General features: G+C 42.8%; 1 protein-coding gene across 2 annotated transcripts in view; it reads left to right on the plus strand.

Moving 5' to 3' along the window:
• Positions 1–24,753, plus strand: part of CYB5R4 (cytochrome b5 reductase 4) — a 1,195,924-nt gene that overhangs the window by 931,704 nt on the left and 239,467 nt on the right. The window lies entirely within an intron of this gene.

The following is a 24,753-nucleotide window of genomic DNA, read 5'->3' on the forward strand; positions in this document are numbered from 1 at the left end:
ATACCAAACAATATCCAAAGTAGAGAGCCTTATCTTATCACGTGGACTAACCAGAATTCCTGAGGAAGAAAGCAAATGCTTTTTGTGAGAAAAGCCCTCACCCACCAGGGTTGTTCCTATGTGGCATGCTTCATCATTGGGTTACTGCCTATTCCGCTACGAATGCACCTCATACTCATATAAGGAGTGGTCTCAGCGAGTGAGATTAATGTCCTGATGACTCCACAGGGAAGGTTGGCAGAAAGATGTAAGAACGAGAAGGCCCATTGAAACCCCCATGTACTTCCTAACTTCTTTTCCAGATTTTAATCATACTGACTGGGGCGTAACTTAAAGTAATTATTGCCACCAGACAGATATTTTTAACCCACAAATAAAATTCCTCCATCTCCTATTCTCATGGAATATCCGCTCTATATCAGTCTCTTCTCCCATGTAATTCACTTGCATCAGCAAGTCTCGTTCCGTAGTGGAACGGGAACTAACCCAATGAGGATGTATGCCACCAAGGAGTAGCCCTGGTGGTTGAGGGTTTTCCTTAAAAAACATTTTCATTCCTCTTAAAGATATCTGGTTAGTCCATGTGATAAGCTGGTCTCTCCACTTTGGATATAGTTTAAAATTGAGGGAGAGAGCCTTCCACATGATTAACTCTTCTTCCCCTCTTATGTTGATATAATGTGTACCCAACAAAACACTGCTTAATTTATCTGATTTGCAAAATGTTCATTATGGACTGCTCTGGGTATTTATGTAGGAGCATAGATATATATGAATCCCATAGATAACATGTGTGATACAAGGTGCAGTTTCATAATGTGAAAATATATTTAATTTTCGCATCCTACTATACTCCCTTTATCCTTTGTACCTGTACCTTAAAAGGGAGGAACAAATGTCGGAACCTGGGGATGTCAGTGTAAAATCTCACAAACCATGTTCATTGCATTATTCAAGCAGGTTGTCAAGTCTATGACTGTTGAGCATATTTGACCGGTGTTTTTCTTCTAGAGCCATCACACTTAGAGTGAAACCGATATAGCAATATGAAATGCCAGGAACTATTGCTTGAAGTCATGGAAGCTGAATAGACACCATTTGTCAGTGGAATTATGCTTGCCCACAGCATCAGGTCATGCCATGGTCTTAGGCTAAGCCACTGGAAGTGAAATTCTTTGCTCTAGAAAACGTTTGAAGAGCTGACTGTGAGGAAAAAAGGAACCAACATTTAATCCTAGTCCACTACACAAAGCTTTGGGCAGGATCTGTGTAAAAATCAAATGGGAAAGACCTGATCCCAAGAAGGTTTACATACAAAACGTACAGTTTGAAACTCCATGTTGAACATGTTAACAACATAATATGTTATTTTCAGCCATGCTTGCTGTGGCAGGCACAAATTCACATGTATAGTTGCGCACTGCAGTAAGGGAGATACGTTATACTGTCTGCAGAATAATTGTTCAAGATGTGGACTGTTTATTTTTTTCCACTACAGATTAGAGTACAGTTTCCTTTTTTTCTTACATTCATCAGTATAAATAACAAAGAAACACCATCGCATGATAAGTTCATAAATATGTTGGCTACTCAGAGGTTGTTCTCATTTAAGTATGTGGTGCTTATTACACCATCCCTCCAAAATATGTTAAATTCATGCTCTCAGTCCCATAACCCCAATTCAGAAAATTAATTTCACATTTGGTACAATAAGCAGAAATACAGAACATAAGTTTTGCACTGTGACTGTGCAGATCAGACAGATTAAGGAACGTTGCCACACTGTGTTGTAGCAGCAACATTCTCTTTATTAAATAAAAGGAGTGCACATATGTATCTGTGCCACGTACTCTTAATGTTTTACGTAATCATCTCTACAGGCGTCTTAAGGAAAAAGATCTTCTGCCATGTGGCCCTTAAATATGGCTGTGAAGAGGAGTTATGTGTTTATTGTAAACACAAAGAAACACGGTGTAAATATTCAATGAATTCCTGAGGAACAAGCCCTATATTACCTAAGAGAACATCTGAATGTAACCAAAACATTCGACACCATGAGAGCTCGTGGTTTTAATTGAACCACAGGAGTTACTTGTTTCATCAGCTGTGGCATGCTCCACAGAATTCTGGATTGTCCCACTCTTGGCACATTTACACCATATGGTGCCTAATGTGAAATTTTTCTATTTTGAAAAAAGGAAATTTGTTTCTAGTTCAAATTACTGGAAGGATACTAAAACATTGTACATGTACTTCAAGACATGTCTCAACGCTGCACAGAAGTTAATATTTAACTTCTTTACATGACTTAAGGCATGTACAAAGTTAGAATTCGGCCCAGATGGTGTTAACATCACAATTCGTGAAATTTAGTGACTGGCTTTTGTGTGCATGTGTCAGCACTCCTTGATGACAACACTGTCAGATAGATTCAAGGTTTTCCTTCTACACATCAAAGATGCCTTGACTCACACAGCATGCAACAGGCTGCGTGATAGGAAACATGTCTCCCTCCTCAATATGCATGTCAGAGGCTTTTTGGGGCCTTTTCAGAAATGTTGTAAAGTTTTGAAAATTGTTGGTCTAAGCGCAACATTGCTATAAGCTGCAGAGTCTTTAAATACCCCAACAATGAATCTAGGTGCGGGGACCTGACCCGAAGTAAACAGAGTGCCAAAAAGTGGAATGCAAAATGCCATAGCATAAACTACATGGACAGGATCTACTTATTCAGAGACATGGCGTTTCACACCACTATTGTGGTCTTCTGAGGCGAATCTGTAGGGCAGGCACATTCAGACAAACATATCTCTGCATTTCACCTAATCTCCCTATGTTTGTACTCCTTCACTCTGTATTAATTACCATAATGGATGGTGTAGATATTGCATTAGTAGTGCATATAATTTGTGTGCGTTTTGTCTGCATTTTTCGGTTTGTCCGACGCTTTTAATGTAATCTCCTATTGTCAGCACGTATTTCAAGAGTGCTTGTGAGCTGTATGGGTTTTTTCTCCGATGCCTATTAACTCATCTTCTCGTAGTTTCTATGATGCCCCTTTCTACTCCCTAAATCACAACCATACTAAAACATGTTTTTCACATTCTTATTTTGAATACGTTGTGGGCTGCATTTTATTTTAGTTGAATCCTCCACCCCTCACCTAATATCCCCAAATGTATGTTACCACAAATTACTACACAATATATAACCTTTCTCACAATTTTACACAGTTTCAGTAACTGATATTGCACAACTGCTCACCAAGCTAAAATGTACAACAAAACATAACATATTTTTAATTACAAAGGCAAAACCTGTTGCATTTACCAATGCTTATCTTTATTCTTTTCAATATGACAGGGCTTTATATTTCTTAATAAGTGTCAAGAATTGTTGGTTTTTATATCAGATTTCCTCATTTTTACTCTCAAATTCAATAAAATAAATGTATTTCAGAATTATTTCTTGCAGAAAAGCAATGCAGTTAAAATATGCAAATACATCAATTACACCTGAAATTGACAAGTACTTTGCCAGTCCTACCCTCATCAATCAATCAATCAGGGGTTTATATAACGCGCTACTCACCCGTGATGGTCTCAAGGTGATTGCGGGGGGAGGGAAGACGGCTCCGGATCAGTTGAAGAGCCAGGTCTTGAGGTCCTTCCTGAACGTGTGCAGGGTCGGGAGGGTCTGATGTTCACGGGGAGCTCGTTCCAGGTCTTGGCTGTGATGTAGGAGAAGGCTCTTTCTCCGGTTTTGAAGCCAAAGAAGTGGGCCATTGCTGGGCTATGGTTGATCTTGGAAGGTTAAGTATACTACTGAGGTGGGCAAACTCTTAGATACTTATGAGTCAAAAGTCTGCAGATTAAGCATTCAGAGATTTCCCAGGAATTCCCCACTTACAAACTTGCACCCGGGTAGCTGAATATAATATAAACTGACAGTTTTCCACATCACTTTTCATTTGCAAAGAATTCCATCAGCCTCTGCGTGATGGCACCAGAAATGGGTCACTTATCTAATGAAGGGTGCCACCCACACACTAAATACTAGCCTCTGTATGGCATCAAGCAGTGAGTTATGAGTAATGTTCCCCTTTCTCCGTCCTAATATTTGGAGACTCTGTGCTCCAATCCTTCCCTTTCGAAATAGTTTCTCAATCATATGAATTTTACATGTTAAGGTGAAAGCTTAACTGCAGACTCTGCTGTTTGACTGTGTAATTGAAGCTCATTTTGCTTGAGTGTGATTTATGAATCTAAGGATCGATGTGCGAAGTTTTGATTCTCAAAAAGGGGTCGCATATTGCACTCCTACATTTTTGGAATAGATACGAATATTTATAACTGACCTAGATACTAATAGGTTGGTTTACAGAATTCCAATTTGTAGAGGGTCTCAATCCGACCTGCTTTATCAGTATTTATGGAGTTAATTGCAAATTGCGACTCACTGTGATTGGATGCCATGACCGGGATGGTCAACATGTATATGATTACCTTTTAATAAAGTTATCATTTTTTTCCTTAAAGGAAACGGAGCTGCATTTGAAAAGAAAAGCTTATTTTTTTCCAAGTTCTTTTGAGAGCTGGCAGTGGTACCCTGGACCACTGTCTACTGCGCAACAATTTTTTTTCTAACTTTCACTGAGAGTAAGGCTTCTAAGCAGACTCCTTCCCTTTTGTAAATGTGATACCTCCCCAGTCTGGGATTTGGCAACTTTTAGTGTTTTGCAACTGGACTGTGGTTGCAAAACATTTATACACACCATAACAAATTCATCCTACAAACGCCTTTGCCAAATAGTGATTCATTATGACTTCCTAAGCCCATTTTGCGATGCGGTAACATGGTAGCAAATCACCAGATGGATTTAGTAGATTTAAAGGGCCATATGTATCATTCCAAATTGCGATCGCATATGCCGACATTCGCAGAATTTCGGCCTTTGTGATCGCAATTAGGCTTAATGGTATGTATGAAAGCAAAACTGCCTCACAAAATAAGAAATCACAAAATGTTTGATTCCTTATTTTGTGATTGCATTTAAGGAATTGCAAATTGCTATTCCTTAAATGCAATGTAAGGAGCACAGAAAAACTGCAATTTGGCCTTCAGGAATCGCGAATTACCACCAACTTCGAGTTGGTGCTAATTTGCAATTTCTTTGAAAAATGCACTTTTTTGCATTTTTCAAAGTGCCATGTGGCGCACATACATGCCCTTAGGGCATGTATGTGTGCCACATGTGCACACATGCACATTTCAGGGGTGCAACAGGGTGTCATTTTGACACCCTGGTACCCTTGAAATTGCATTCTCAATTTGCGATACTCTAATTGAGAATCGCAAATTGAGAATGTCTTCCCATTCATTCCAATGGGCCTCTAGGCCTGTAGGAATGAATGGGGAGGTATTCCTTAATTGTGAATTGCAATTTGCGATTCACAATTAAGGAATATGTAGGATTCGCAGAATTATTTGCAAATCCTACATACATAGCATTTTGTGATACTCAAATAGCGATTCTCTAACAGTCGCTATTTGAGCATCGCAGAACCTAAGTTTCATACATATGGCCCAAAAATCCTTTTTGGAGTCACAAACTCTGTGATTACGCAAATTGCAGGCTTTGCAACCACACATTGCCTTTGTGCATCAGGCCCTATATTCTGAAAGTATGTATTTTACTTATTATTGTATATCTTCTTCAGTTTGTTTGCATATATATGCTATGTGGAACCCTGAAGCTTGATTCGTTTGGCATTGTTTGTTTGTGATCAAGTGCATTCCAGAACAAGTATCCATTTACTTCAAAGATACTGATCTGTTCCCTGAACTTGAACCTGTCAGGCTAGAACACTGTTTGGATACGTTTTAGTCTCTGCTGACCTGAAGTTCTTAGTAGATGCATGGTTAGAAATTACCTTTCTACAAAGATGACATTGCAGAACCAAATACTTGCAAACAGAATTTGGGCAAAGTCATTACACTGGACACAATGGACATTTGCTGAATCTGTAGTGCCCTAAAGAAGCTAGTAGACATTTCCCTACTTAGAGAATTGAACATAGACTGTAATGAACGTGCATTTGAATATTTTAAGATTTTAAATTGCATATTCGGATTAGGTATACTTTTGATATACTATTATAAGTACTTTCTTGGTACCTGATAATGTTAAAGGACAGCCATGTGGGTAAAATCTGATATCCATTGTCCAATTTACATTTCACATATAAGGAGGCCAGTTTAGGTGATTTTGAGATGGCAAGATGTATGCCTGTCAATCTTACTTAGGCATCTTTCCAAGCAAGAATGAATATCATGCAGTCTGCACTTGAACTTCCTGAAGAGAAAGTCCCACTACTCTGGAAGGCACTGTTCAATGCTACGTGTGCTCCATTTGCAGGATCTGTTGAATTTCACACCTCACCCAGTGTGGCGTACACATGGAGGGCCGTTGTGAGGGTAGAGTGTGGCAGTGGCCAGTGTAAAACTAATTTATTATGTGGTTTATCACCCTCAATTTTTTTGCTACTGCTGTTTCTTTTTTTTTTCTTTTTTTTTATTGAAGTCTTTTGCAGTGTCTTAAATCAGATACAAAAAATCAGAATTTCACAAAAAATACACTATCATTCTTTTTGAGAATAACATAATATATAACGAATTACTCAAAGTACCACCCCCAAATCTGATCGAACTTCTTTAAACCCCCAACTCGTTTTGCATACTGATATTCACATTTCCTAACCCTTTTCATTTTCTCGAACCATTCCTGAAATATCCGAACTTTTGATGTGCGCCAGTTCTTTAATAACAATGATCTAGCAACGGCCATTGCAATATAAATCAATTTTGCTACATAAATTGAAAATTTACATTCTTGATCAAAACCATATAGTAATATTTTTACATTGCAAGGAATTATCATATAATAAATTTTGAAAAAAAAAAACATTTCCTCCCAAAAAAACTTAATCTTGGGACAATACGCCATAATATGAGACCAATTAGCTGGATCGCAATTACCGCATCTAAAACAATTAGCAGACGTGTTATCGTACATTTTGGCAATAATTGCAGGTGTGCGGTATAACAGCCATTTGCTATAATATAACATTCTGTGCCAATTGGCGCCACATAATGAACCAAAATTAAACTGATTAATGGTTTTCCATATTTCAGTTGATAGTACTAGAATTTCCTGTGTATGCCATTTACGTATAACTTTAGAAGTCAACTCTTCCTCCCGACTTTGTGTCAAACAATGTTTCCATTCCCCGGGTTTCCTCCTAAGCTCATTTACAAAAAGATCTACTACTAATGGAGAAGAAATACTAATAATAATACTGGGGTCTAATTGCGTCAAAGTTTTATAAAGCATGCTGTAGGACCTGATTAGCAAAAAATTACCAGGGATCAGACGTGTCATATCATCGACAGCTAGCCAGGACCCATTCACCAAACAATCAGCTAGCGTTTTAAACCCTGCGTGGCCCCAGTTTTCAATAACTATAGATTCAATCTTAATCCTTAAAAAAGCGAAACGCCAATTAAGGGAGTTGTTAAGTTAAAAAGCGGGAGGGAATATCTCTTAAGCATGGTGTCTCGTCGTTTGAAAAACCAATTTAGGGTCTTATATCGAACAAATTGAGGTGATTTTGGCACAAGAAGAGTGGATGGAATCTGAATTTCTAAGCATATTAACTCCCCAATTTTTTTTATAAATAACCCCGTACCTGGGTTTGTATTTTTAAATCTATCTAGGTACTGCGCGAAATATGCTTAATAATAGTCTTTTAGATTTGGTAATGAGAGACCTCCATATTCAGTCTCTTCATATAAAGTCCGTAAATCAATTCTTGCCGTTTTTTTTGCCCAAAATAAATGCGGAAAACATAGATTCTACACTGGAAAAAAAAGAACCAGGCAAAAAAACAGATAGTGGAGAATAAAAAATTAAAAAGAGGGAGTATTAACATTTTAATCAAAGCGATTCGACCAAGAATAGATAAAGGTAATGGATCCCAACGAGCAAACATTAAACGAACTTTCCGAAGCAAAGGGACAAAATTAAGTGTATATAAATCCTGAACTGTATTGTATTGTATTGTATTGTATGTCGATTTATAGAGCGCGATTGCTGCCCCACGGGCGTCCAAGCGCTGAGTCTCTAGACAGAACTGGGCGATGAGGAAGAAGCTAGGCCTCGGTGGACTTTGCAAACAAAAGGGTCTTTAATTGTTTGCGGAATGAGAGCAGATTAGGGTTGGAGCGAAGTTGTGCTGGAAGTAAGTTCCACAGCTTGGAGGCATTTAGGGAGAACATCCTACCTCCGGTTCTAGCTCTTTTAACTTTGGGCACTACGGCCAAGAAAGCCTCCATAGAGCGAAGATTCCTGCTTGGGTGGTAGCGGGTGACTAGGTTGTCATTAATTGCTGGGCCCGTCTTCCAGAATGCCCGGTGGGCGATGCACAATGCCTTAAATGCGACTCTCTGCTTCACCGGAAGCCAGTGCAATCTTTTTAGTCCGGGCCTGGCTGACTGAGTGCGGGGGATCTGTAGCAAGGTACGGGCTGCACAGTTCTGTACAACCTGCAGCTTCCGCAATGTCAGTTCTGGGGCACCCACATAAAGGGCATTATTAAAATCTAGCCGGGACTGTATCAAGCCCTGTACTGCCACCTGTTTGGCTTCCATTGGCAAAAGAGGCAGAACTTTCCTCAATGTTCTGAGTAAGCCGAAGCACGTGGCAGACAGTTTGGTGGCCTGGATGGTAAAAGAGAGATTTTTATCCAGCCATACTCCCAGGCTTTTTACACTTTCCTTGGGGGTAGGGGGGGTGCCCAGGCAGGGAGGCCAGAGGGAGATAAATGGCACTGGTGATACTGGGCCCAGGAGCATGAGCTCTGTTTTATCTCCATTAAGTTTTAAAGAGGAGGCTGTCATCCATTCCTTGACATCCTCTAGACATTTCATCAGGCCTTCCGCGGTTTGCCTGTTACCATCCTGAGCCAAGGAAACCACTAGCTGGGTATCATCCGCATACGATATGATCTTGATACCGTGCGGTTCGATGACCCCAGCCAGTGGTTTCATATATATGTTGAACAACGCAGGGCTCAAAGAGGAGCCCTGCGGAACCCCACAACTCAGTGGTTTGCTGGCTGACACTGTGTCCCCGTCAAAGATCTGAAAAGATCTATTGCTCAGGAAAGAGTCAAGCCACCTAAGTGCCTTGCCTGTTACTCCGATGCTAAATAGACGGTTCAGCAGAGTGGTATAGCTGACCGTGTCGAAGGCTGCACTTAGGTCAAGGAGGATCACTGCCACTGATCCTCCTTGGTCCAGTATCCTGCGTGACTCTTCGGTAACCGCTAACAAAGCGGTTTCAGTTCCGTGCTTGGGTCTAAAGCCTGTTTGAGTGGTATCCAGTAGCAAGTTGTTCTCGAGAAATTGAATTAGCTGGATGTTTATATATTTCTCCAAGATCTTGCTTACCCAGGGGAGCAGTGAGATTGGGCAGTAGCTGGAGTGATCTTCTGGGTCAAGGTTGTTTTTTTTTAGCAGTGCCCGCGCCATGGCTCTCTTCCATGCAGTGGGCACTGTACAAGATAAGATGGAAGAGTTTAACAGATCCAGAATTATGGGTAGGGTGGCCTGGCTTGCCTGCAACATAATCTCCGGAGGTGCTGGGTCGAGTGGAGAGCCAGATTTGACTTGGCGGGCCAATTGATTCAGAATTTCAAGATCTAAAGGGGAAAAGTGTTCAAGAATTGGCCGGTCACGGAGAGTAGGATGTTTCAGAGGTATTTGGTCGACTACTCCTGGATTTGTGGCTACTGTCGGGAAAGAGGAATAGATCTGGGTAACCTTCTTATGGAAAAATTCCGCTAGCTCATTACACTGTGCTTGCGTTTTTGCCAAGGGTGGGGCTGTGTTATTGACTTTAGTGAGTTTTTTTACCAAGTGAAAGATTTCCTTGGGTTTAGATTTGGCTGCCATGATTTTATTCGCAAAGTAGGCAGCTTGAGCCGACCTGACCTCCTCTTTATAGGCCTTACTTGCCTCTCTATATTGGAGCTTTTTCTCGGGTAGGAAGTCTAAACGCCACGCTCTCTCTCGTTTCCTACAGAGGCGTTTTTTTTCTCTTAGGGTATCTGAGAACCAGGGTGCTGATTTATGCAGTCTCTTTGATATGGAACTCCGGAAGGGGAGAATAGTATCCAGAGATTTCGTGATCCAGCTCTCGTATTCCTTATTTGCCAAGTTGGGGTCTGTGCGGAGGGATGGGCAAGTGGAGTCTAAATTGCTTAGCCAAGCCTCCATGGGTAGTTTAACCCAGTTCCTCTTAGTTTTGACTTGGGGGGTGGGCGGAGGGGCTTTACAGGTGTGCCAAGTAAACGGGATTAAGGAGTGATCAGACCAGGGGAGGGGAATGGGTTGGCTCACCACCAGATCGGTGCAGTTACTAAAAATCGGGTCAAGTAGGTTGCCTTTTTCATGTGTAGGAGCTGTGACAAGCTGGGTTAGTTGTAAGGCTGCTAAATCGTCTGTTAATTCCATGGCAATGTGATCTGTGGGAGTATTAAATTGAAGGTTAAGATCTCCCAGAACCGTGTAGTTGGCTGTGGACATGATTCGTTCGGCGATAATGTTTGGAAGTGATCTGTGGAACATTTTTGCCGGCTCTGGGGGACGGTATATCAGAGTGCCGGAAAAGGAGTTATTAGCAGTGAAATCAATGCTGGCTCTCGCACTCAGGGATTGTTTCAGCTGTAGTGCGACATCGGTACTGGTCTTTTAGTATAATAGCCAAGCCTCCTCCTCTCCCCTCCGTCCGATCTAATCTGTATATTTGAAAACCAGGGGGTAAGGCTGAGACTAGGTAGGGCTCAGATTGGGATGTAAGCCATGTTTCCGTCAGAAAACGGCATCCGGCTTGCACTCTTCTAGCAGCAAGGCAATTTGTGTGCTGTGTCTCGGTAGTGACCTACAGTTTAGCAGATACATACAATATTCCTGCGTTGTAGCTGGCAACATAGTGTTGTGGAAGGGATGTTTGCAGCCAAAGCAGCGGGGAGGGAGTTCGGCTGGTGAGTAGATGTGTGTGCAGCATGCAACAGCTGTAGTTCCGATGTTGTGGATGGCTGCTGAGCTATAAGTCCTGACGTGGGATGTGTGGGACCCAGGGGATGTGGCCCCTGGTCCCGTTTGGTCGCGGACGGGCGCAGACGGGCTTGCCTTTGGCGCGCCTTCGGCGCACCGCCGGCGCGCCCGCTGCGCCCGTCCGCTGCTCTTCCGGAAACAGCACATTCTTATATATGTCAGGGAGGAGGGTGTGGCCTCGGTCAGTGGGCGGTGCCCGGGGGTCACGGCGATCCTCCTGCAACCCGCTGCAGCGCCTGACTCGGCTGCGCGGGGAGGAGAAGATCGAGGGGAGAGCAATCAGGTGGGATTTTAAAAACACAAGAATATCACACAAAATGTTTTAAAAGTAATCTTTTAAAAACAATTTTCCCCTGCTCCCGGCTTCCGCCTCAAGAGCTCTGTCAGTTACAATTACAATGCGCCGGTCTGAAAGCGCGCCTTAAGTAGTAGGGGGGCGTGGCCTCGGTCAGTGGGCGGTGCCCGGGGGTCACGGCGATCCTCCTGCAACCCGCTGCAGCGCCTGACTCGGCTGCGCGGGGAGGAGAAGATCGAGGGGAGAGCAATCAGGTGGGATTTTAAAAGCACAAGAATATCACACAATTTTTTTTAAAAAGTAATCTTTTAAAAACAATTTTCCCCTGCTCCCGGCTTCCGCCTCAAGAGCTCTGTCAGTTACAATTACAATGCGCCGGTTTGAAAGCGCGCCTTAAGTAGTAGGGGGGCGTGGCCTCGGTCAGCGGGCGGTGCCCGGGGGTCACGGCGATCCTCCTGCAACCCGCTGCAGCGCCTGACTCGGCTGCGCGGGGAGGAGAAGATCGAGGGGAGAGCAATCAGGTGGGATTTTAAAAGCACAAGAATATCACACAAATTTTTTTAAAAAGTAATCTTTTAAAAACAATTTTCCCCTGCTCCCGGCTTCCGCCTTAAGAGCTCTGTCAGTTACAATTACAATGCGCCGGTCTGAAAGCGCGCCTTAAGTAGTAGGGGGGCGTGGCCTCGGTCAGTGGGCGGTGCCTGGGGGTCACGGCGATCCTCCTGCAACCCGCTGCAGCGCCTGACTCGGCTGCGCGGGGAGGAGAAGATCGAGGGGAGAGCAATCAGGTGGGATTTTAAAAGCACAAGAATATCACACAAAATGTTTTAAAAAGTAATCTTTTAAAAACAATTTTCCCCTGCTCCCGGCTTCCGCCTCAAGAGCTCTGTCAGTTACAATTACAATGCGCCGGTCTGAAAGCGCGCCTTAAGTAGTAGGGGGGCGTGGCCTCGGTCAGTGGGCGGTGCCCGGGGGTCACGGCGATCCTCCTGCAACCCGCTGCAGCGCCTGACTCGGCTGCGCGGGGAGGAGAAGATCGAGGGGAGAGCAATCAGGTGGGATTTTAAAAGCACAAGAATATCACACAAACATTTTTAAAAAGTAATCTTTTAAAAACAATTTTCCCCTGCTCCCGGCTTCCGCCTCAAGAGCTCTGTCAGTTACAATTACAATGCGCCGGTCTGAAAGCGCGCCTTAAGTAGTAGGGGGCGTGGCCTCGGTCAGTGGGCGGTGCCCGGGGGTCACGGCGATCCTCCTGCAACCCGCTGCAGCGCCTGACTCGGCTGCGCGGGGAGGAGAAGATCGAGGGAAGAGCAATCAGGTGGGATTTTAAAAGCACAAGAATATCACACAAAATTTTTTAAAAAGTAGTCTTTTAAAAACAATTTTCCCCTGCTCCCGGCTTCCGCCTCAAGAGCTCTGTCAATTACAATGAACTGTGGAAGAGAAACAAATTCCCAAGTATCTTTTAGGTTTTGGATTGATACAGCCTTGCAGATCTGGATGTAGTATTGGATCTGCACCCCCACAGACTAAAATTTCTGGCTTTTTTTTATTAATTCGATAGCCTCCCAAGGCCTCGAATTCTTAAAAAATTTGAAGAGCCTGTGTCTGTGAAATAAGATCTGGTTTAATTAATAACATAATATCATCTGCGTAAAGTTTTATCTTGGCCATGGAGATAACCGGGGGAGCGATCTGTACACAATTCCTAATAGCTACAGCGAGTGGTTCAATGAAGAAAGCAAAAAGAATAGGAGACAAGGGGCAGCCTTGCCTGGTTCCCCGTTGGACTGAGATTGAACCAGCTGAGAATTTATTAATAATTATATTGGCTGTGGCACCCGTGTATAAATTCTGTATCAAATTAATGATGTGTTGTGGAACCGCAAAAATTTTTAAGATAAAAAAAGTGTGTCCCATACAACTAAATCAAAAGCTTTTTCTGCGTCTAATAATAATACTAAAGCCTGTAACCCCCGTGACTCAAAATAATCTAATGCCTCAACTAAAAAATATGTGTTTGTAAATAATTGCCTTCCTATAATAAAACCGTTTTGATCAGAATGGATCAGCTCCGCCGTGATGTTATTAAAGCGAAGTGACAATAATTTGGTGGTAATTTTATAGTCTGAATTTAATAGAATAATTGGCCTATATGAGTTAGGGTCCTTGGGTTCTTTCCCCTTCTTCAGAAAACTAACAACCGTGCCTTCATGAAAGGATTCAGGGACTTGCCCACCATCAAGCATTGAGTTTAATAATAGCAGAAACAAATCACCAAAGGAACTAAAGAAAACTTTAAAAAATACAGAAGGAAGGCCGTCAGGGCCACAGGCCTTGCCCAAAGGAAGATCCTTTACCACTAATTCCAATTCTTCCTTAGAAAATGGACTTTGCATAATAAATTGATCATCTGAAGATACACTGGGAAGTGGATGCCTCCCCAGAAAATCAGACAAGTTTTGATAGTTAATGGAATGCTGTGTGCTATAAATTGTGTCATAATGGGAAAACATGATTGAATTTATTTCCACCTGCTCTGATGTCGCAATATGAGTAACAGGATCTTCTAGAGAATTGATCATATTCGAGGCTGCTTGCTCTCTCACTTGCCAGGCTAAAAATTTCCCAGTAAAATTACTTTCTTCGTAAACTTTTTGAGATTGTTTACAAAAAACCTCTTCGCTCTGTAAGAAATAATGGGCATTGAGTTCACGTTTGGCCTCACTAAGTTGTTTTTGAGCATTACAAGTTGGATTACGGTGTCGTCATATTGTAAGGTCTTGGATTTTTTGTAGAAGAGAGTTCCTAGTATTTTTCACGGCAGCCCACTCGGCCGCATCTTTATTTATAATTATACCCCGTATAAAGGCCTTTAGAGCATCCCAAATAATATGCAAGGGGGCAGTATCCATATTTCAGGTAATGTAATCCGCAATCTCTAATTTTAATGCAGAGACCCAATTTATATCCTGTAAATATGTTTTATTAAACATCCATCTTTTTGGAGCTTTAATATTGTCTCCCAAATCAAAATTAATCACCACCATTGCGTGATCTGAAAAGCCGTTGTGGCAGAATTTCTGAGAAAAAATTTGAGCTGTCTGGAAGCGAGGAAAAAATCTATACGGGAAGATGATTTAAACCTGCCCGACCAACAGGTAAAATCAGTTTTCCGCGGATTTCTCAGGCGCCATGGATCACACAGTTCGAATGTTGATATATAATTTAACATAGTCCTAAAAGATTTAGGTTTAGATTGTCTCTTGGAGGATGTGGTAGAGTCTAAATGGGGGTCCATGAGTATATTGAAATCGCCACCTATGACGATATCCCCACCTACCAATAACAGAGACTGAAACATATCATCATACATCTGGGGATTTTCTTCTACAGGGGCATAAAAACAGACAAAGGTAATTGGGTGTTGACGATTTTTGAAATTACACGAAACCCAACACCAACGACCCAGACCGTCTTTCACAGTCTGAATAATTTCAACCTCCAAGTTTTTATTTAAAAAAAGAGCAACTCCCCGTTGTGAACTAATGGTGCATGAAAAACCGCGGAACAAAGCCCAGGTTTTAAACATCATGAAATCCTCCTTTTTAGAGGCAGTGATATGAGTCTCCGGTAGCATTACTACTGCGGGATTTTCAGTCCTAATCCAAGACTCTATGGCTCTCATTTTTTTACCATTATTCAGACCATTCACATTAAACGAAATTAATTTCAACCCTCTATTAACAGACATAGTACATGGTTTAATACATGAAACAATACGACATCCTTAATCGCATAGTACCACTTTTCGCATATACAGATGTAATCCCTAAAAAACACTATTTTGCAAGAAACAGTCCTACTGCAAATAACTTCCATCTTTTCAATTTTCACCCAGCCCACCCATATCCCCACCCTCCCCCACCCTGCCCTGTGGCCATCTTCCTACTGCCCTTACCCACTCTGGCCACTGAGTCTCACCCCCTATCCTAGAGGTGTCTTGATGTAACACCCCATAGCCTCCCATTCATCCCTCCCCCGACCCCCTACCGCCCCTCCTTGAGATCAATTGACTTTTCTAGCCAGGCGATATTTTGCTAAGCAGATCCTGTGCTTCCTTAACATCAGTCAGCAAATAAAATTTGCCTTTAATCAACACCTTGAGTTTAGACTGCTGTGCGATTGAGGCCTGGGCTCCCTTTACCTTAAACAGATGTAATATTTTTACGAACTCTTTTCTACGGCGGGCTGCAGCCGCAGACATATCCGAAAATATCCGACATTTGGTAGTGGCATTTGCTGCGAATTGGCCTTGTTTAATGGCCCTAGACAGAATTGTCTCTTTTATCCGAATGTCAGCAAAATTTAACAAAATAGTACGAGGGAGAGCAGAATTAGGAAATGGCTGAGCAGGTACCCGATGAGCTCGAGTGATCGTCAAATCGCCTTTAAACTCTGGTATAACTTCATGCAACAAGAAAGAAGTGACCCATTGGATCATGTCAGACCCCTCGATTTTCTCAGGAACACCGACTATTCTAAGGTTCGATCTGCGATTGAAATTTTCAAGTTCATCAAGCTTGACTTTTTTTTTTTTTTTGCAGAGTTTTATATAGCGCGAACCAGACCCGAACCGAATCAGGTATCAGAGCGCTTTACATAGCACCAGTTACATGAGGACACACTTTCATTTATTTTTTTTTTTTTTTTTAAGGCACGGGGAGATTAAGTGATTTGCCCAGAATCACAGGAGGATTTTGGCGTTGTTACCGAGACTCGAACCCAGATCCCCAGGTCCGAGGTCGAGCGCCTTAGCCGTTAGGCCAACCCCTCTCCCCTCCAAGACCTTAGATGTTTTGGTAGCAATTTTAACGTCTGTCTTAACCTTAGTCATTTCATCCTCTAGGCCTAAAATTCTAACTTCAGCTTCCTGAAGAGGAGGAGGGAAAGTAGATACGAGATCCTCGATTTTGTCCAAGCGATTCTGAATCCCAACCAGTTCAGCCCTTTGAAACTGTTTAACTTCACGTATTTCCTCTAGTATCAAAAATCTACTGCTGATTTCAAGTGGATGAAATCCTGGCCACTAAATTATTGGCACCTACTCACTGCTCCCCCATCGCTAAATCCTGCCTCTGATGACTTGTCTTCAGTGCCTGGAGGAAAATGGCACAAGAAGTAGTGGTGGAGTGCCCAGGAGTGCAGATGCTAGTGGTGAAAGAAGCTGGTGGGCAACCTCGGCTTGTCCAGACATCTGCATATCAACCTCAAGTGCCTATACGAGGTCAAGCTCCCTTCCTTTTCAATTGTACAGTTCTGTATGCAATGAAAATCTGGGGTTATGTGTTTATTTATGTGTTGATATATTTGTGATGACGTATATGCCATTAGTCCTTCGCTGGAGCTTCCTTCTGGGGATAATGCCTGTGCATAGAAAAACCTGTCTGTACACTTCCACTGTAACAAGCGCAGATGTCATCTCTACTTCAGGTGTTGTGGTTGAGATGAAGGGACTGATATAGATATTGGCGGATGGGTTGCTCCATCACAACGATGACAAATGTCCCGCCCACCGAAATATAAATCCCGTTATATCCTATTGGATTTATATTTAGGCAGACGGGATATCTGTCACCATTGTGACGGGGTAACCAGTCCGCCAAGATCTAAATCATGCTCTAAGTTGTAAAGGTGTCTGTTCCCTTTCTCATCTATCAGCCACTGAGCTATGCTCCACTCACATGCCCACCCTCAGCCCACCAGAAGAAAAAACTACAAAGAACTGCAGAATTTGGAACCAGTTACCTGTGGATGACCATAAAATCACTTTCCACTTGGTCAATTTCTCTCCCTCATTTGGTAGCAATCCAGACAAATTCCTATGCTAAAAGAGGCATTAAAATGTTATTTTCTTAAACGTTTGCTGGTTCCTCTTGTAGTCAGAGTAGTGTAGTGAAAATTGTGTTGTTACAATGCCTAATGGATACAGGGTGAAAATTGGGTGCCCCACAGCCACTGTACTGAATGACAGAGATATTATGCTCTGACCTGGGCTACCTTACTTACAGTAAATCCAATGTTTCTCTACAACAACAAGAGTAGCCACAATTATACATGGTGGCTATAGGTTTGAAATAGCTTCAGATGTCACTCTGAAAGTCTCAGTAGTGAGGCCAAAAATGAATAGCCTAAGTCTGAATGTCACACTCCTGGTTGCAGGAAATGGAAGGAGACTGGGTACATGTTGAGTTTTTTCTATCTCAGTTACACGTTTGATCAATAGGCCACACATCGTGTGGTGTTGGAAATACCTACTGACAAAAAACATAGCAAAGCCAATAATTTGGCCTTGCATTTGCAGTTATAATACCCGTTAGCTTTACCAGTGACGGTTTTCATTATTTGAACCATAGGGTTGTGGTGGGGAATTGGGGTGATTATATTATTTGTAGTGACACATTTTGGAGCATTAAAAAAATATAGATCTTAAATTCGCGGCTCTAGGTTATGTATAGTCCATGTGATGACCATGTGATTATCTGATGAATTTTAATTTTGAATATTGTTTTGCTTCTGACTGAAAGGAAAGTGAACTCTAATGTTGAATTCAATATAAATTTGATGGTCATCTGAACAAAAAGGATTGTTTTCAAGAGAGTAGTCAGAAGAATGAAATACCGCCCCATGTTTAACTGTGCCATGAAAGTAACATAGAGAAAGAAGCGAGCAAGCCATATCTAGTCAAGCAAAACCTTGTTTAGGATTGTTAGCAGCAATGCTTAATTTGAGCCAGTGGTTTTGGTGCTCAGCACTGGAACGTGATTGCTAACACTGGTGCTTGTGACAATCTGGCTAATTTAAAGAAGACCACAACAACAGTTAATTATTAATTCAGTATACCTTAAAAATGACTAATACCTGCTGCCCAATCATTCTTATATCTTTGGGGGCCTGGAATAATCTGAATTGTCACACTTGTAGGAGTGTGACAGTTAGTAGCTGTGTTTTATTATCATTGGTGGCAGGGACAATGTGTGGTGTAAGCTACAATGGCCTCTTGACGAGAGCCCTGGCACTTGTTTCTTTTTAAAACAAATTAACCACTGGATAGCAGGGAGTGTGCAGGAGAGGGCGGGAGGTCTCCCTAAGAGAAATTCTCTTTTTTTTTAAACAGAAAATTAGCATTTTACTGCGCATTAGTCCAAGAATATAGGAAATCTAGTCTTCATCTGGAGTCTTTAATAGTCACCCATGAAATAATCAGAACATTTTAAAACTGAATGGAAGAAGGAAGAAGGGTGTGGAGGAGTTCAATCGGAAGAGTTACCCATTACATTTTTGAGAAAATTTTGTAAAATTGTGACTGTGATAGTTCAGTTTTCAAATTCATTGTGTGAAGAAAGCCATAGGATTTATCAGCAATTCTGAAAGGCCACTCGCAAGTCTGATCCTTCCCAGGTCCACTGGAGGGTTAATTCCTAAGGAAATGTTGGAAACAGTTTCAACAAAACGTAGAATTTCTCTATCCATTGGAGACCGTTTGAGTTTAGGATTATGTTGCAGTTTTGAACTGGAAACGTAACGTATAAACCACCTTTCTGTAATTCTTCTAGAGGATCGCTCCAGACTTAAACTGGTGAGAATGCGGAAAAACGGGGCCCCCGTCTCTTCACAGCAGATCCATTATTCTGGGCCACAATAATGTCAACACTGGCATCAAACCATATCCCAGACTCCTGGAGAGTGTTGATTATCCACCCAATCTTCAAGGTGGGATTGAAATTGGATCCTAGCAATAATTGCCTCATATCGCTTATCGACATTAACGCTAAACTCTTTGCATGCCTCTTGCTTGACGATCTAAAAACTTGGGCAAATGAAGGTCAGGTTGTTCCCAGAAATCAATGTGATTCCAGGGACAGTAGTGGCACCACATCAAATTTTATGGTGCTGGCACTGATGCGCGACAACACTCAAGAGTGGATCTGCACTCTACTCCTGCTTCATTCGACTTCAAAGCCGCTTTTGATAGCATTCCAAGAGGCTCCCTATGGTGACTACTGTGGGATAGGGGACTCCTAGCCAACTTACTGAGACTCATCGAGCAGCTGTATTCAAACACCTGGGTGCAGGCCAAACTAGGGCATGGTGGGCTCATCTCAAGAAGATCGTCACAAATTTGGGGCTGAAGCAAGGTTGTGAACTAGCCCCTCTTGTTTTTTTAATTGGACATCGCTGAATTGTCAGAATCCCCAGACAAAGTAACAGCCATTCTCCCAAACTGGAAAGTCAATGCATGACACACCTGTTCTACACAAACTATCTTATTCTATTAAGCCAAACCAAACTCTCCACCTTGCACCTCTGTACTGGCAAGAAAAGTCCTGAAAGAAACCATGCTAAAGTTATGACGGTCATCTCTGGAAAGAAAACTGGAGGCCCTGGTAGGTGACATCTCAATGGGGAATGGCTTCTACAAAGTGCCAAGTATAAATACTTGTCATTCACGTGGACAGTCAAGGCACTTTTAAAACTCAGTTACTTTCCCTGAAAAGCAAATGTACCAGTCTTGTGTCTGCTCTTACAACTCTAGCTCAGAAACTTCGGGGACCGATTCTAGACCCTCTACTCCAGGTAATGAAAACAAAGGTAACTCAAGCGCTGACTTACAGGAGCGAGTTCACCTGGGCAAGGAGTTAATGCAGCTGGATAAGACCATCACTCAAACCTATAAAGCAGCTGTTCATCTGCCAAAGGTAGCATCTCTAGCACAAAAAAGGTTCAAGTTTAATTTAACAAAGCAGTCTTGGGCCAGAAGTAGTTCCATTTAAAAATGTTGTCATTGGCTCAGACTCGCCCTGCAATCTACTGTGAATGGATTACTCTGGATGGAAAAGGACTGCTTGAGAACATCCTATAAGCAGCATCTTCAAGATACATTAAGCAGGTTTTAGGTGAAAGAGACATAGGGGAAAATCTTCCACAGACAGAAGAAATTCATAACAGTCACCTCAAAAAGCTGGCAAGACTAGATGATATGGCTGCTCTAAGAAAGCACTTGCATGCATGGACAATAATTAACTTCTATGACCCATGGAAGCAGTACTAATATACCACCTGCACTCAAAGGCATAGTGAAGCACCCACTTTATCAGCTTACGCAGGGGTGCCACTGGAGAAAAATGCATTGTTTTATGCCATTTCCTAACTTTGAGAAAGCTGTTGGATGAGAGCAAAAGGGTGTCAAAAAAACCAAAAGGTGATAGACAAGAAGAGAAGTTATGTAAATAGTAAAGACAGAATAAGTGTCTTGTATTCTGTCGTAACTCAGGCATTCCATAGAATGTGGAACATCTTGTAAATGGCAGTTAGAGACTGGACGAAGCGGCTTGTTGGTGTGTTACCACGCCAGCTCCATTACTATAAGGCTGTCTTCAACACTTACCTGTGAGGTGGTGGTTTCTACAGGGAAGATTACCGCATCATATTACTGCCGATGAACTGGCAGAGCTGCTCAAGAACCTATCTTGGCTGCGGCGTATTGTTCTACTTGGCACAGGTTCATCGCGGCGTGGGAGTATCGGGAGTCTTTTACAAGTTAATACCCATTATCGTTTTTCCATGTGTGACTGAGCGATTGGGATTTTTCTTTGTCGGGCACGCAACAGCGCTCTGTGGCAGAGCCTTTCAGCATCCCAACACTTTTAGCGTTCCATGTGCGTCAGCCAGCAACCTGCTGAGTACACGCTGCGTGGGAACATACAGGTGCCATTTTGAATTGGAAAGCAAGCACGTTGAGAAACCTCCCATTCGCAGGTCATTAAAGCATTTCAAGTCTGGTTTTTCACCAGCGTTGTTTTTGAGCATGAGGCAGTGACACATATACGTACCAAGTCAACTCAAATCCACAGAAATGTACTCAGTGACACTCACACTTTGCTACATTAACATGCATATTCAGTCTACATTTGTGCACATATATTTATTGCTTTTGCCACATTTAAAGTGGTGATATGCACACCTTAATCAGTGTGTTGCCAACATTTAGAGCGTATCTATTACAGTGATACACACACTTCTTGTCAATGTTAGTTAAAGATGTCTTAAGCATCTAGTACAAGCGCTCACAGGGAGTTGTGAGCCCGTTTTCTCAAGAGATACGTATACTGTTACTGAGGCGATTTTATACGTATTTTTTCCTTTTCAGGTATATCCTTATTTGGGCAATTTAGAACCTCCTGTGTTCTTCATTTTATAACGTTTTGTTTGCTTATCTACGTCTGCTTACATCTTAACTATGCAGTCAGTGAATCCTCTGCCTCCCATTTTTGAAAAGCCATGGGGGAACCGCCTGTATTTTAACGAAATTGGTTGGATGCCTTTGAAATGTACATGGGAGCCATTGGCGCATCCAGATTTCATCTTGAACGAAGAAGGTATCTTCCTCTACATTCCATTGGGTTCAAAGGTCGCTCGATTTTTAAGCATTTGCCTTAGTGAGGATGAGGTAATAGATGAGTACATGGAGGCAATAAAAAAACTAGAGCTAAAGTTTGATGCTCAACCCAGCATTCAGATTTTGCTTCACAAGTTCTTCATGAGAAAACAATTGACTAATGACAATGTTGACACATGTTTCTGCACTTAGGAGACAAGTGGCTGAATCTAGATTCTGGAAATTCACAGACCAGTTGGCACGTGACCAATTTATGAGTGATTTATCCTTAGGTGACCCCATATTAGAAGAGACGTTACGTATTGCCAAGAGGACTGAGGCATCTCAGATTTTAGTCAAGGCCTTAGAAGAGAAAACTGAAACAGTCAGTGTGGTAAAGACCAGGGATTATAGTGGATATAAGGATGCTGCCACTAAAGAAAACAAAGATATGAGTAGGCTTAGTAGTAGTTTTTTTTAATTCAGTCTAATTTTTGCTTTAGGTGTGGTAACTTTGCACATGGTAGAGGGGGCAGGATGTCTCAGCGAAGTTTGTGACATGCAGAATGTGTTACAAAGTAGAACACTTTGCCAAAGTGTGCCAGAGTTCTAAGAAGAACTCAGATAAAATAGTCAATGTTGATATCGATACAAGTGAAGAAGGGTCCAGATGTTCTTTTGAACAGATTAAAAATTAGTTGCAAGATAAGGTGTTGATTGTCAATGAAGGGATGGTGGCAACTGGTGATCTGTCAGAGTGTGTGGGATAACTACATTGATGTCATGGTGGGTAACAAGCTTCTCAAATTACTGGTAGACTCGGAAGCAAGGATCACCATGATCACCAAAGAGGTTTTCAAGGACAATTGGCCAGGCAGGTGACTAGGACCCCCGGATCACACAGCTGTTTCATATGAGGATAGGAGAATAGAACTAGCAGGGCTCTTTGAAGAAACAATGGAGTTCAGAGAAAGGACCATCTCTGGAAAAGTTAATGTAGCTTTCAAAGGTCCATCCATTTTTGGTAAGTTCCACTAGGGTCTTTTCAAAATGATTTTGAGGATAAGTACCAAAGGCCAAGTGTCAATTGTTAGTGAAATGCAAATAGAGGAAGCAAAAGCTAAATATCCCTCAGTGTTTACTGAACCAGGAGGTACCATCAAACGATTTCATCACAAGATAAGAGTTAAAGGGTGGTCCCTCCCTGTTAAACACAAGTTACACAGTGTACCATTTTCATTCAGGGAAGCAGGGGAGGCTCTTCCACTAGGGTGGAGGAGCGTCACCTCACTGCTTTCTCCAGTGTGAGAAGCAGAATCATAAAATGGTAATAAATTTCCACCAGGGCAGGGGAGGAGTGGTGTGCCCACTCCTGAGGACGGTTGACATCTGGGGCCACCCAAACCAGTCATGCGCACTCTGTCCTTTCTCCATGCAAGCTGAAATGCAGCCTGCATGGAGAACATGGCCTCCCCATAAGTCCCTAGCTGGGTGGCGGCCCCACCAATCACAACGCTACCATTGCAGTGTTGTGATTATCTGATGGGAGGGAGTTTGGCTGCCTGCTTCCTGTTCGTGCCACAGGCAGGAGAGCAGGAGCAGGAAACGAGATGACGCGGTACCCGGCCGGCGGAAATGTAAGTTTGATTTATTATGACCCCCCTCTCCCCCTGCAACCCCCCATACCCTGCCACCCATGATTAATGCCAGCCACGACTGAAGGGAAGAAGGGAAAAAGAGTTAAAAGGTTTGGGGTGCCGCTCGCAGCAGTTGTGCTTGCCTGTTCGTTTGGAAGAGTTTCTATCGTCAGGGACTGCAAGGACCAGCAGCCCATTTTCGCCACAGCTGTGTCCTCTTCCCTCATTGCTCCCGCCCTCTCCCTGTATGTACTTATTTGACCACTCCTTCCAGCTATGCGGGACGCGCGCCGGGCGAAGCCCGGGCCAAGGGCGGGCCCCTTTTAGCCCGTTCTAGACCGAGAGAGACCGGACCGGGCCACCCCCCTTGGATTTTTTGTTTGTACTGTGGTGTAAACTGGGTTCTGTGCCAAAAGTAGAAACATTTGTACACCCCAATGGAGGATAATGGCGGGACGGGAGACCAGGAGCAAAGCAACGACGTCGGGTTGCTATGTAGCAGGTACATTGGATAATTTTATTATCAGAGCCAGCTCTCTTTTATCCCATGAAATAACTATAATGGAGCGCCGACTCTCCCAGGAAATTGCCACTGCCAAGAGATCCTCGCTGGGCTGCATAGCGGATGCTAGAACACCTGAGAGAGGCTCAGACTTGCCCGCTAATCAACCTTCTGAGCGTGGCGATAACTTAATATCTATGAAGTCTCCACGTCCTAGGGGTAGCCCTAGGGGTAGGTGTCTCATTACCTAGAGATTCTACTCTACCAGCCATACTTGAGACTAATTTGCTACCCAACATGACTGATAATCCGCTAGTCGATAGCCCTGAAAAGCCAAACACCTGGCAGTTAAGGGGGAACCGGGAGGGGGCTATTCCAAAAAGGAAACGTGGGGCTCAAACACTTGGTGGGAGGAAGGCCAAACTCGCTAAACACTCTAGTCACTCTGATCCCAAGGGTATGGGGAAGGCTAATGAGGTCCCTGTAGTTACCATTGAACCTGCTACCCCCCTAGGAACAAGTTCACCTACATTAATTCCAGGTGACCTATATATTAGTACTATAACACCGGCAGGGGATGACTTATCGATCGCAAACATGAGTGCCCTCTTGAAGTCCTTGCTCAACCCCCTTGAAGTTAGACTCGCCCAGATCGAATCAAGGCTGTCAAACATAAAAAAAGCTACAGCGGTCACTGTAG

Source organism: Lissotriton helveticus, chromosome 6 (genome assembly GCF_964261635.1).
Source record: "Lissotriton helveticus chromosome 6, aLisHel1.1, whole genome shotgun sequence".
Taxonomy (NCBI): domain Eukaryota; kingdom Metazoa; phylum Chordata; class Amphibia; order Caudata; family Salamandridae; genus Lissotriton; species Lissotriton helveticus.